Consider the following 15,086-nt stretch of genomic DNA (forward strand, 5'->3'; position numbering starts at 1 on the left):
CCTGATGTGAAGAGCTGACTCACTGGAAAAGACCCTGATGCTGGGAATGATTGAGGGCAGGAGAAGGGGACAACAGAGGATAAGATGGTTGGATGGCATCACCAACTTGATGGATATGAGTTTGAGCAAACTCCAGGAGATGGTGAAGGACAGGAAAGCCTGGCATGCTGCAGTCCCTAGAGTCACAAAGAGTCAGACATGACTGAGCAACTGTATAACAAATAATTATATAGAGAGGAAAGGCTGAAACATACAGGTTTCATGGGACAGACCCATTTCATGATGACTACAAATGTATAGTTAACAAATAAGATAAATATCATAATATTCTCACTTCCAATAGTTCCTGAAATGGCTTGAGAAACTTGATAGAATCTTGTGGCATATTAAGATGGGAAAGGAGTAGGTTTTGGAGAACATGAGAAAAATCAAGATTTCTGTTTTGGTTATGTTAACTTTGAGATGGCCATAAGACCTCTATGTGGAAATGTAAAGCAGAAAGTTGGTCTTTGATCTGGCAACTTGTGTTAGTTCTTTGTGGTTGAGGAAATTAACATGATTCAGAGAAAAACTGCATTTCAGAACTTGTAAAAATTCCTTGAAGGCACATAGTTAATTTAACCTGGATTCAGATTGGTGCAGGCCTCACTGAGTTCAGCCAGTTTGTTGCTAAGGTTATGAATCTGAGTTGTTTGGTACATAGATCCCAATATAAGTACTTTTTTGTGTTACTGACAAATCTTTGATTCACTTGTACTTGATTCCTGCATTTTGGTCCAAACTTGGGGTGGGGACAGGGTGGGAGGTAGAGGACAGGAGAAGCCATTTATTTATTCATATGAAGTCCCAATAAATTTTACCACCAGCCTACATTTCTTCCCTGTGTTTCTGCTATTTTCATGGCAAGAGCTACCTAATTCTATCTATAGCCTAAGTAATGGCCCAGATTCTGGAGCCCATTCAGACACAAAGAAGGGAAAATGCAAAGTTTTCTGCCATATGCCATTCTTTTTATTATTATTATTATTTTATTGGAGGATAATTGCTTTACAATATTGTGTTGGTTTCTTCCATACGTCAACATGGCTCAGCCACAGGTATACATATACCCCTCCCTCCTAAACCCCCTCCCATCTCCCACCCCACTCACCCCTGCAGGTTATCACAGAGCACTGGGTTGAGCTCCTGTGTCACACAGTACACAGGGAGCTGTGTGTGGTTGAGCTCCCACTTGCTATCTGTTTTACATGTGGTAATGTATGTGTTTCCATACTATTCTCTCAATTTGTCCCACCCTGCCCTTCCCCCACTGTGGCTACAAGTTCTGTTCTCTATGTCTGTCTATCCATTGCTGCCCTGCAAATGGGTTCATCAGGACCATCTTTCTAGATTCCATATGCATGGTTAATATACAATATTTGTCTTTCTCTTTCTGATTTACTTCACTCTTTATAATAGACTCTAGGGCCATTCACCTCATTAAGACTGACTCAAATGTGTTCTTTTTTATAGCTGAGTAATATCGCATTGTATATATTTACCACAGTTTCTGTGTCCACTCATCTGCCAGTGGACATCTAGGTTGCTTCCATGTCCTCAGCTCAGTTCAGTTCAGTCACTCAGTCACATCCAAATCTTTGTGACAGCATGGACTGCAGCATGCCAGGCTTTTCTGTCCATCACCAACTCCTGGGGCTGGCTCAGACTCATGTCTATCGAATCAGTGATCCCATACAACCATCTCATTCTCTGTCATTCTCTTCTTCTGCCTTCAATCTTTCCCAGCATCAGGATCTTTTCCAATGGGTCAGTTCTTCACATCAGATGGCCAAAGTATTGGAGTTTCAGCTTCAGCATCAGTCCTTCCAATGAATATTTAGGACTGATTTCCTTTAGGATGGACTGGTTGGATCTCCTTGCAGTCCAAGGAACTCTCAAGAGTCTTCTCCAACACCACAGTTCAAAGCATCAATTCTTCAGAGCTCAGCTTTCTTTATATTCCAACTCTCACATCCATACATGACCACTGGAAAAACCATAGCCTTGACTAGATGGACTTTTGTTGACAAAGTAATGTCTCTTCTTTTTAATATGCTGTCTAGGTTGGTCATAGCTTTACTTCCAAGGAGTAACCATCTTTTAATTTCATGGCTGCAGTCACCATTTGCAGTGATTTTGGAGCCCCAAAAAATAAAGTCTGCCACTGTTTCCACTGATTCTCCATCTATTTGCCATGAAGTGATGGGACCGGATGCCATGATCTTAGTTTTCTGAATGTTGAGCTTTAAGCCAACTTTTTTACTCTTCTCTTCCACTTTCATCAAGAGGCTCTTTAGTTCTTCTTCACTTTCTGCCATAAGGGTGGTGTCATCTGCATATCTGAGGTTACTGATATTTCTCCTGGCAATCTTGATTCCAGCTTGTGCTTCATCCAGCCCAGCGTTTCTCATGATGTACTCTGCATATAAGTTAAATAAGCAGGGTAACAATATACAGCCTTGACGTACTCCTTTCTCTATTTGGAAATAGTCTGTTGTTCCATGTCCATTTCTAACTGTTGCTTCCTGACCTGCATATAGATTTCTCAAGAGGCAGGTCAGGTGGTCTGGTATTTCCATCTCTTTCAGAATTTTCCACAGTTTATTGTGATCCACACAGTCAAAGGCTTTGGCATGGTCAATAAAGCAGAAATAGATGATTTTCTGGAACTCTCTAGCTTTTTTGATGATCCAGCAGATGTTGGCAATTTGATCTCTGGTTCCTCTGCCTTTTCTAAAACCAGCTTGAATGTCTGGAAGTTCACAGTTCACGTATTGTTGAAGCCTGGCTTGGAGAATTTTGAGCATTACTTTGCTAGCATGTGAGATGAGTGCAATTGTGCAGTAGTTTGAGCATTCTTTGCCACTGCCTTTGTTTGGGATTGGAATGAAAACTGACCTTTTGCAGTCCTGTGGCCACTGCTGAGTTTTCCAAATGTGCTGGCATATTGAGGGCAGCACTTTCAAAGAATCATCTTTGAGGATTTGAAATAGCTCAACTAGAATTCTACCTCTCCACTAGCTTTGTTCATAGTGATGCTTCCTAAGACCCACTTGACTTCACATTCCAGGATGTCTGGCTGTAGGTGAGTGATCACACCATCATGATTATCTGGGTTGTGAAGATCTTTGTATAGTTCTTCTGTATATTCTTGCCACCTCTTCTTAATATCTTCTGCTTCTATTAGGTCTATACCATCTGTCCTTTATTGAGCCCATCTTTGCTTGAAATGTTCTCTTGGTATCTCTAATTTTCTTGAAGAGATCCCTAGTCTTTCCCATTCTATTGTTTTCCTCTATTTCTTTGCATTGATCACTGAGGAAGGCTTTCTTATCTCTCCTTGCTATGCTTTGGAACTCTGCATTCAAATGGGTATATCTTTCCTTTTCTCCTTTGCTTTGCACTTCTCTTCTTTTCACAGATATTTGTAAAGCCTCCTCAGACAGCCATTTTGCTCTTTTGCATTTCTTTTCTCGGGAATGGTCTTGATCCCTGCCTCCTGTACAATGTCACGAATCTCCATCCATGCAGTTCATGATACATACTAAATTATTTTTGATGAGAGAATCCTTGGAGAAAGTTCTGAGATTATATCTCTGTGAAGCACAGGGGTAAGGATTTCTATTTTCTATGAATATCCTCAGTGAGCTCATATAATTCTGGGGCAGCTGCTACAAAAAGAAACTATACAATTCAAATCTGGGACACTATCGTGGAAATCCCTGCCTGCATATCAAAGCAGGCAATCAGAGAACAACAAAACGCAATGCATTATTCATAATTGTACCCCTGGATCATATACAACCATCATAAAAGCCAAGGATGTTTCAGTTTATATTACAAGTAATTTAGACATCATATGCCTATTTATAAAATGACATAACAGCTCTCAGATGCAGTATGGGAAGTTCCATAGTTTCATTTTATGTAAAGATGCTTTAAAGTATTTACTGTTCTAAACCTTGAAAGGCACAGACGATAAAATCACTGTAATAATCCTTACATGCATATTAAAAACCAGAGACATCACTTGGCTGACATATACCCACATAGTCAAAGCTATGGTTTTTCCAGTAATCATGTATGGATGTGAGAGTTGGACCACAAAGAAGGCTGGGCACCAAAGAATTGACAGCTTTGAATTGTGGTGCTGGAGGACTCTTGAGGGTCCCTTGGACAGCAAGAAGATCAAACCAGTCAATCCTAAAGGAAATCAACCCTGAATATTCATTGGAAGGACTGATGCTGAAGTTGAAGCTCCAATACTTTTTGGCCATCTGATGCAAAGAGCCGACTCGTTGGAAAAGACCCTGATGATGGGAAAGATTGAGGGCAGGAGGAGAAGGGGACAACAGAAGATGAGATGGTTGAATGGCATCACTGACTTAATGGACATGAGTTTGAGCAAGCTCCGGGAGATAGTCAAGGATAGGGAAGCCTGGAGAGCTGTAGTCCATAGGGTCACAAAGAGTTGGACACAACTGAGAGACTGAACAATGACAACAATCCTCACATGAAATAACAACTGGGACTATTTTCCTCAAAGCTGCTCTTCCCTCTTGTCCCTTAGCTCTTGGTTCCAAACAGAACACCCCGAAAGAAATAATGCATCCTGAAGCCATTTCCCAAAGTGTAGCTTGTCCAAGCACCAAAAGAGCCTTATGTGCAATGTCTACATAAAGATTGCTTTTAATCCTCAAATGAAAGTTCTATTTAAAAAAAAAAAGGTGGAGAAGGAAATGGCAACCCACTCCAGTATTCTTGCCTGGAAAATCCCATGGATGGAGAAGCCTGGCAGGCTACAGTCCATGGGGTCGCAAAGAGTTGGACACAACTGAGCGACTTCAAAGAAAAAAAGAAATAAAAAAAAAAAAAAAGAGAGAGAGAGAGACAAAATGAGAGACCCAGAGATCCTGGATCCTGAGATCCAGGTTACACATCTCAGAGTAACCTGGACCTTGACAGTCACTATATAAAATAATAGAGGAAATTAAAAATGAGAAACTAGGATCACAAACAACATTATCTTGGGGAAAACAGAAATGTAAGGGCATTTAAAAGAAAAAGGAACTGGCCCTTGAGTTTTAAAAACTTTGAATGAGATACACTATTACTGAGAGCTTGTATCTTTGCTTTAATTTCTCCATCAGTATTGTTCAAGTATGTGTGCAGATATTTGATTTTAGCTCCCCAGAGAGTTATTTCTGAAGAAAAGCACAAATAGACTGACCTAGAGTCCATTATTTCTACATGTATAAGACATTATTTTTACATGTATAACGTTTTGGGGGCGGGGATGGGAGACAGGGGACGTTGAAGAGGGAAAACACATTGGCTTGTATTTACGGTATATATTGTTTGCTAGAAGTTGGAAATAACTGTATTTAACTACAAAGTAGCTCAAAAGGAAGCCCAAACTATCACTTGGCCAGTTCAACTAAGGTGGCAGATTTTCCTACAGTAAATAAAGGACAGAGAAACCTAGCATTGCAGCTAGTTTTTCCTTTTGCTTTGTGTAAATGCTGAGCCCAATGATTAAAAAGAAAACACTAAACAAACCAAAAAAAAAAAAAATAGAAACAAAAGAGCCAGTCTACTTTCCACATTCCACAGTCTCTATACTCCATTTCCAAACAAATAAAACCTGATATTCTATAACAGTAATCCTTCCATTGTCTCTCAGTTTTAAAGCTTTTCTGATCTTTCAATGGAATTGATTTCTGTCATAACCAGACTCCAGTTAACAGCCAGCTCGTGCTTATTGGCACTGCCTGCAGTATGCTGTCTACAGCTCATCCACCTTGATCCCTTAAAGATACTTGAAGAAATGGAAATACACCCTTTGTCAATGCCTAAGCTCTTGCAGCAACAAGTCTGTGAACAACAAGAAAAATAAACAGAGGCCATCCTATTTTATTAGAGCCTAATAATACATACACACCAGGCCTTTTCCTTAAGCCCTGAAAACAAAGGCAAATACACCATGGCAAGAAGGAAAGAAATGCACACAGTCACACATGGCGTTCACCGGACCCACACTCCACGGAGTGTTCCTGCCAAGGCTCATAAGACCTGTTGCTACCCTCCTCACTCCCAGGCTTCCTGTGTGGATTTTCTTCTCTCCTTCCTCCTCTCCCCAGTGTTACATACAAAGGGACTCCACCAGCACACCATTAGAATTGAATTCACCTTCCTAGAAAACTCATTGTTTCCAGTTCGTTCAACAGCATCTACACTTGATTTTAGCCTTCGTACAGTTGGTTCCTGTCTCAAAAACAAAATTGTTTCTGGAGCTTTGAGAAAAGTCTTCAGGGATACAATCTGCTTTTTGGTCTAATAACATAAACAGGGATAAAAATCTGCTTTTTGGTTTAATAACAGCTTCCCTGATAGCTCAGTTGGTAAAGAATCCGCCTGCAATGCAGGAGACCCTGGTTTGATTCCTGGGTCAGGAAGATCCGCTGGAGAAGGGATAGGCTACCCATTCCAGTATTCTTGGGCTTCAGCGTGCCAGCTAAAAGCCAGAGCTTGTCTGTCTAAAAGGGAGGAATGGATTTGGGGAGGCATGTAGCACTTCCTGCCACGTGCTTCTCACATTATTTTGTATAACTGAGCATGATCTAGGTGATCATCTTCACACAGCATCATAGACAGCATGGACTTTTTCTGTGCTAAGTACTTCAAATGCATTGTTTTAGTTAATCCTCTCATCAAAATCATAAAGCTGGTACAATTTTTAATCTCATTTGACAAATAAAAAAAAAAAGCAAGACTTAGGAAAGTGTACCAAGTTCTCCAAATTCCATTGGAGATTTGTGGAATTTTCAGGTGGAAATTATATTTGTGGCCTAAATTGATAGCATAAAGTAAACCATTTTTCTGTTCCATCAGCTATCCAAGCATTTAATATTTAAAATCAGGAAATACAGAGTGATAAAATAAGCAAACACCAATGTAAATAAACATAATTTGAAACAAATATGACAGAGGAGTTATCGGTGACTGTTTTGAAGCAGGGAGAGGCTGCGTAGGAAAACAATGGGACTTTTAGGTTCCCAAGAAGTCTGATGATTTGTGAGAATTATTAGTTAAACTAATGAGCTTCAGTGGTAAAGAATCCGCCTGTCAATGCAGGAGACTCGAGTTCAATCCCTGGAGAAAGAAGATTCCCTGGAGAAAGAAATGGCAACCCACTTCCATATTCTCGCCTGGGAAATCCCAAGGACAGAGAGGCCTGGCAGGTTATAGTCCATGGGGTTGCAAAGAGTAAGACACGACTGAGCAACTAAGGAATACCACCACCTCTTCTCACAACTCATTAGCCTTAACCAGCCATAAGACTGCCTAACTGCAAGAGATGGCTGAGAGAAACTGTCATCTTCTTGTGAGGTCAGAAGAGGAGAACAAAATACAAATAAGATATAGAAGATTTATTACACAGCAGATGTTTAAAATGAGTTATTATTTTAGTATTTAATTACCCCTCAAAATTGATGGATTAGGAATGGAACTTCTTAGGTACTAATCCCACTATGATTATTTTTGTTTGTTTGTTTTTTCAACTGGCTTATATGCTGTATATACTCAATCACTCAGTTGTGTCCAACTCTGTGACCCCATGGACTATAGCCCACCAGACTTCTATATTCATGGAATTTTCCAGGCAAGGATACTGGAATGGGTTGCCATTTCCTACTCAATTGGCTTATAAATTAAGCTAACATTGTGCATGCTACTATACCAGGCTGGATTCAGTACTGAATTCAGATTATCCCAGAAGCTGCCTGGTAGCAAACCAAACTACCTACAAGCCTGCATTAACTTTGTTAGGCTGTTACTATTTAATAAATCACTACTTTGTAAACAACAGTATAAGATTTCAGGCCACTAGGATTTAATTTCTAAATTGCCACATGTTGGCATGTAGTGGCAGTTTTGCACTACTAGTTGCTGTATCGTAATCACGATGGTGTGATCACTCACCTAGAGCCAGACATCCTGGAATGCAAAGTCAAGTGGGCCTTAGGAAGCATCACTATGAACAAAGCTAGTGGAGGTGATGGAATTCCAGTAAAGCTATTTCAAATCCTAAAAGGTGATGCTGTGAAAGTGCTGCACTCAATATGCCAGCACATTTGGAAAACTCAGCAGTGGCCACAGGACTGAAAAAGTTCAGTTTTCATTCCAATCCCAAACAAAGGCAGTAGCAAAGAATGCTCAAACTACCATACAATTGCACCCATCTCACACACTAGTAAAGTAATGCTCAAAATTCTCCAAGCCAGGCTTCAACAGTACATGAACCATGAACTTCCAAATGTTCAAGCTGGTTTCGGAAAAGGCAGAGGAACCAGAGATCAAATTGCCAGCATCTGCTGGATCATTGAAAAAGCAAGAGAGTTCCAGAAAAGCATCTATTTCTGCTTTATCGACTATGTCAAAGCCTTTGACCGTGTGGATCACAATAAACTGGAAAATTCTGAAAGAGATGGGAATACCAGACCACCTGACCTGCCTCTTGAGAAATCTATATGCAGATCAGGAAGCAACAGTTAGAAGTGGACATGGAACAACAGACTGGTTCCAAATAGAGAAAGGAGTACGTCAAGGCTGTATATTGTTACCCTGCTTATTTAACTTCTATGCAGAGTACATCATGAGAAACGCTGAGCTGGATGAAGCACAAGCTGGAATCAAGATTTCCGGGAGAAATATCAATAACCTCAGATATGCGGATGACACCACCCTTATGGCAGAAAGTGAAGAAGAACTAAAGAGCCTCTTGATGAAAGTGAAAGAGGAGAGTGAAAAAGTTGGCTTAAAGCTCAACGTTCAGAAAACTAAGATCATGGCATCTGGTCCCATCACTTCATGGCAAATAGAATGGGAAACAGTGAAAACAGTGACAGACTTTAATTTGGGGGGCTCCAAAATCACTGCAAATGGTGACCACAGCCATGAAATTAAAAGATGGTAACTCCTTGGAAGGAAAGTTATGACCAACCTAGACAGCATATTAAAATGAAGAGACATTACTTTGCCAACAAAGGTCCATCTAGTCAAGGCTATGGTTTTTCCAGTGGTCATGTATGGATGTGAGAGTTGGAATATAAAGAAAGCTGAGCTCTGAAGAATTGATGCTTTTGAACTGTGGTGTTGGAGAAGACTCTTGAGAGTTCCTTGGACTGCAAGGAGATCCAACCAGTCCATGCTAAAGGAGATCAGTCCTAAATATTCATTGGAAGGACTGATGCTGAAGCTGAAACTCCAGTACTTTGGCCATTTGATGCAAAGAACTGACTCACTGGGAAAGACCCTGATGCTGGGAAAGACTGAAGGCAGGAGGAGAAGGGGATGACAAAGGATAAAATGGTTGGATGGCATCACCGACTAAATGGACATGAGTTTGAGTAAACTCCAGGAGTTGGAAATGGACAGGGAGGCCTGACATGTTGCAGTCCATGTGGTCACAAAGAGTTGGACACAACTGAGCAACTGAACTGAACTGAACTGACTGAAATCCAGAAATTCTTACCTTTTCATCCTCTTCTAAAACAGAAAGGTATAAGTAAATCTCTTTCTTTAAAATGTATTATAATAGACTACATTTCACCTTATAACAAGTCAGTACAAGAAACAAAAATTACAAGGATTCTTTCCACCCTTACCATAATGTAATGTTGTCAGAGGTCTAGACTGTCTCTGTCACGCAAGTAAGCCTCAGTTAACAGCCTTGTCTAGAACAATAAATCATCACAGAAGTGACCTTGAGGAGCTCAAAAGATATTAGTTAGCTTACTCTTCAAATGTCTTTAATAAGTATGCTTATAGATTCAGATTTGGGGAGTCCAGGCTAAGTTGGCCAAGAAGTCTTCTTAAAGAAGGGGCACAGTCATAAGGACCTTCAACAGATTGTTTTTAATCATGGAGATTGGCCACAACACTTGTTTCCTACCACTGCTGTTAGAAATCACAAGTTTAGGGACTTACAACACAAATTCATCATGTTACAGTTTTGGAGGTCAGAAGTCTGAAAATGGTTTTACAGGGCTAAAGGTTAAGGTCCTGGCAAGGTTATGTTCCTTTCTGGAGGATTTGGGAGAGAATCTGTTTTCTTGCTTTTTCTTGCTTCTAGACTGCTCATATTCCTTGGCTTGTGGCCCCTCCATATTTGAGATAAGAAATTGCCAGTTGAGTCCTCTAATCACATCACTGTGATGCTCCTCCTGCCTCCCTGATCCATTATTAAAGACTCTAGTGATTACACTGGGCTTTCTTGGTCAATCCAGGATAATCTCAGCATCTTAAAGTTCTTAACATAATCACATCTGCAAAGTCTGCCATATGAAGCAACATTCACAGGGTATCTTATTCCATTCTTATAGCAAAAATATCATTGCTATAAAAAAAGACTTGGCAGATTTTACAGCAAACATTGATTTCTTATAGTTATGGAGGCTGGAGAGTCCAAGATCAAGGTGCTAGCAGATTTGCTGTCTGGTGAGAGCCTGCTTCCTGGTTCATAGATGGCCACCTTCTCACTGTGTCTTCATGTGGCAGAAGGGTAAGGAGTTCTCGTACGTCTCTTTTATAAGGGCAGTAACCCCTTTCATGAGGGTTCCACCCTCATGACCTAATCACTTCCCCAAAGCCCCACCTCCTAATACCATCATGTTGGGAGTTGGGATTTTAACTGTGTTTAAAGGGGACACAGTCATTGTGATTAGGAGGTAGGCATCTTTGGAGGACCATTATTCTGCCTACCACAGATGTTACTCCCAGCAGCTCAGGGTGACTTACATAACTAAGGTTCTTTTTCATATGCAAACAGAAAAAAACAAGTTTTGTCAGAGGTTTGTGGTCAGCCAAGAAGCTAATCACCTAAGTAGTGCCCACAGCCTTCAGTGTCAACCTGGCACTCAGCCCTGTCAGTTCCAGTACTACCTTTGCCACCCAGTGAGACTAAGTGATCTTGCTTCCAACAGTAACATGCTCCTTCTCTGCTGAATCATTGCAAAAACATGTCGGCCATCTTGGCCTGAATCAGTCCTTATAGAAAGTAGATTGAACTATATACTTCAATGAAGCAATCTCCAGGAGGGAAATTACAGTGATACTAAAAAGTAAGGATAAAGTTATGTCTCTGATTTTGGCTTTATTACATTTTCCATTCTTGCTACTGCACTTTCTAAAAGAGGTTTTTAATCACACTGAGTCTACTGTCTTTCTTGCAAATCAAACAGAACTGTTTTCCCTTGTAAAATCAAATCTAATAAAATTTCTTCATGAATCTGCTCTACAGGGAAAAAATACCCCAGAGCCTCAAGAGACTAAAGGAACGTAACAAACTAAGTAGAAGCTTGCAGTAGAAAATTATGGATCATCTTTTGAGCACAAATTTTTGAGATATTTAATTTGGACCTATGGAGACATCCAAAAATGGAACAGTAGTTGATGAAAAAGGGAAGATGAGTTAGGGGTCAAAGAGAAGAAACAGGAGATTAGAGGTACAAGCCTATATGACCCCAGTGCAAATGGCTATATTTCATTCATGTCATTCAGTTAATGTTTTTACCTACTATGTGACAGCCTTGATGCTAGTGATTGGGAATATGAAAACATTCATCACAAACTGGCTTTATGGAACTCACTGATAGAGAGAGGCATACATCAAATAATTGAAGGAAGTACACCATAAATGGGAATAAGATCTATGAAAGAAAAGTGACAACAGAAGAGAATGAAAATAGTTTTCATCTGCTAATCCCAAGCTATTTTATATATATAGGATGAATAAACAACAAGGTCCTACTGTGTAGCACAGGGAACTATATTTAATGTCCTGTGATAAACCCTAAGGAAAAGAATATGAAAAACAATACATATGTATAACTGAGTCATTTTGCTATACAGCAGAAATTAATGCAACATTACAAATCAACTATACTTCAATAAATCTTTTTAAAAAAGAAAAAGAGAACTAAGCTTTGTCTGGGTGAGAAGGTATGTAGGGAAGGCAAATTTGAGCTTAGAGGCAAAGGAAGTGTTTTGGAACTTCGCTGGTGGTCCAGTGGTTAAGACTCATGCTTCCACTGTAGGGGACATGGATTTGATCCCTGATTGGGGAAGATCCCACATGGCACATGCTGTGGCAAGAAAAAAAAAAAAGAAAGAGTTGGTGTTAGTGGAAGAAGTGGCTAGAAAAGCAACCTAGTAGAGGGATCAGGCTGTACAAAGGCTTTGCTTCTAAAAACATGGCTGCTAACTGGCCTCCATCGGTGATGGTTTAGTAATCTCATTTCAGTCCATAGCTATCAAAGAGTTATGAGTCAGGAAAATTATCATTATAAACAGTTGATAATTCTAAATGCAGAATTCCACAGCTCCTACAAATATTTCAATAGTAAATATGTCAGCTAGATGTCAAACTAAGAAAAATAGAAAGTTCAGGACACTGCTTTTCTGCAGAGACGACAGTGGAGTATAATAACTGGGCAGAAATGCATGTTTTTTTTTAATTGGCAGATAATTGTTTTATCATATTGAGTTGGTTTCTGTCATACAACAGCATGAATCATTCATAAGTATGTACATATTCCCTCCCTCTTGAGCCTCCCTCTCCACACACTCTCCCCCATCCCACCACTCTAGGTCCTCACAGAGCACCAAGCTGAGCTCCTTGTGTTATACAGCAGCTTCCCTCCAGTGATATATTTTACACATGGTGATGTATATAAAAATACACATATTTTTATTTGCTTCTAACTTTGATTGCTTTTTTTACACATTCTGAATTAAATATTTTAAGTATAATTCAGCCATTTTATTTAATACTAACCATATGAAGTTGGGCTTCATATATTTAAGAATGTTGAAGAAGTTATTTGTTCATCTGAAGCCTCAGCCTTTGCAAAGAAGTTTCCTTCTCTTTTTTTGAAGCAACATGTAGGTATTTTCCCTTTAGAAAAAATTTCAGTGACAGCACTGTAGCCCCCTTACCCGTCTCCAAAGTTCAAATACTTACTCATCATTGTTCACTGACTCTAAATCCTTAGATAATTTTTTGGTTTTGATCCCATCTCTGCACAATGTGATTTTATAGCTTGTAAACTGCAAGAGCATTCACAGTATTGTAAGAGAAACTATCTTAACATTTCTAGTCAATTTCTTTTAGCCAAAGAAGTTTGGTATATCTCTGAAATCTGTCAGAACTGTTGGGATTTACCCTAATCTTGCTCTACTATGGATCTTTTCGTGTTTTCTCATCCCTAAAGTTTAGCTGACATTGTAAATCTCATTTTCTTTTATCTGTCTTTGCCATTTTCTCTATTGCTTTTTCTTTCAGAGAGTATACCAGCTTGAAATCCTTCTGCTTTTCCCCATCTGAAGATTGACAGAAAACAATGACGAGGCTGTCTTTTGCCAAAGGGTTCAATATAAAACAAATAAAAGTAGACATCAGATTACTTTTATAAAATCCCAGCAATAAAAGTTTTCCTTATATTTAACACTCAATAAAAGGAGAATGATTCTGGTACATCTTTATACACAAGAAAAAAACAAACTGCCTTTGAGCACAAAATGCACACTATCTGCCGATGTTCTTATTACCATATTATATATTTGGTTAAGATACGAATGACTCTGTGTGAAAGACTGACTTCTGTTTTATCACCTATGTTTAATTTGCTTTTTGGCACACTTGGAAATTTATGAGCCTTCTAAGGGGAAGAATTTGCAGAGATTCTAGGATAGAAGGAAGTCAAACTCGGTTTACCTCACTTTCATTCATCCTCTAAATATTAGAGTTTCCTGCGGATCAGCCCTCTGCTCACTTCTCTTCGTTTTACACTCTCTTGCCCAGGTGATCTCATCCAGTTCCATAGGTTAAATGAAATCTATTAACTTCAGGCCCTCCTGGCAAGATATTAACAGAATGTGAAAACCTTTCCACTTCAAACCTCCAGAAACACTGGACAGAATGTACAAAATTCACTTTAAATGGAGGAACTGAGGTTCTAAGAGATAATGCCAGAAATGAAGAGGAAAAGCAACAGCAGAGGTAAGAAAAGGCATCAATGACGCAGTTGCCTGCAAGTAAAATGATCAAAAACCCAGTAGGATACCTAAAAAGAAAGCCCCAAATATACAAATGAAAACATGGTGGATTAATGATGATATCCACACATCCACAATCACATAGGGAAATATTAATGCATCTCTCTGTGCTGCTGATAGATCAAGCAGTCAAGAACTAGTACAGATATAAGAACTTGAGTGCATGATGAACAAATTTTATACATATATAACTACATACCTAACAATTAGAAAATACATATTTTTAAGAGACTCATTAATTTTTTATAAAAATGGACAGCCTAATAATGTAAAGCATTTCCATAAATACTGAAGGGACTCTTTGATACGAACCAAAGTATGTTGTCAATGCAATAAAAATGAAATGTAATTTTAAAAAAGGAGGGGGAAGAAGGAGCAGGAAGCATTTCCTGCTGAAAATGCAATCACACTGTGAACTACACTTAAAGAAGAAATCATCATGGAAATAATACAATATTTTAAGCTGAAATAGTATATATTAAAAATAATAAGATAGATAAAAGTTTCTAGTAGTGAGGCAGATGGGAATTACTGACACCTACTACTACAAAGCACTTTTATATGTTTGGAAGAAAATATTGAAAATAGAATAACTTTTTAAGTAAATGTATGAGATTACAAAACTGCAAGAAAAACGTGAAGCCAAATACAAAGGCAGAACATTAGTCTGGGGAAGTAAATAAATATTGAATCCATCAGCTATCTTAAGAATTTATATATACATACACTCTTGTATACAGCATGGTAAGTTCACTTATGTAGACGAACTCTCCATGGAGGCTTAAGTAAACAAACACATAAAAATAAACTGAAGATTTCCCCTAGAATCCATGGCAAATGGTAGGACCACTTATAAATGCTTTAGGCCTAAATCTTTGATATTTACTTGATCTAAAACCCACAAGCTGAAAAATGTAATAAAAGTATTT

The 15,086-nt window shown here is 39.0% G+C and overlaps 1 protein-coding gene across 6 annotated transcripts in view; it reads right to left on the bottom strand.

The window, feature by feature from the left end:
* Positions 1-15,086, bottom strand: part of METTL4 (methyltransferase 4, N6-adenosine) — a 334,285-nt gene that overhangs the window by 125,739 nt on the left and 193,460 nt on the right. For 2 of the 6 annotated variants that reach the window (XR_014074586.1, XR_014074585.1), the window contains exon 13: positions 13,817-13,956. The exons of the other annotated variants lie outside the window; for them this stretch is intronic. The gene's annotated coding sequence lies outside the window, so the exon portion shown is untranslated. The remainder of the gene's footprint in view (positions 1-13,816; positions 13,957-15,086) is intronic. 6 annotated transcript variants of the gene reach the window in all.

The sequence above is a fragment of the Giraffa tippelskirchi genome, chromosome 14, assembly GCF_054371585.1.
Source record: "Giraffa tippelskirchi isolate mGirTip1 chromosome 14, T2T-mGirTip1v1.2.pri, whole genome shotgun sequence".
Lineage (NCBI taxonomy): Eukaryota > Metazoa > Chordata > Mammalia > Artiodactyla > Giraffidae > Giraffa > Giraffa tippelskirchi.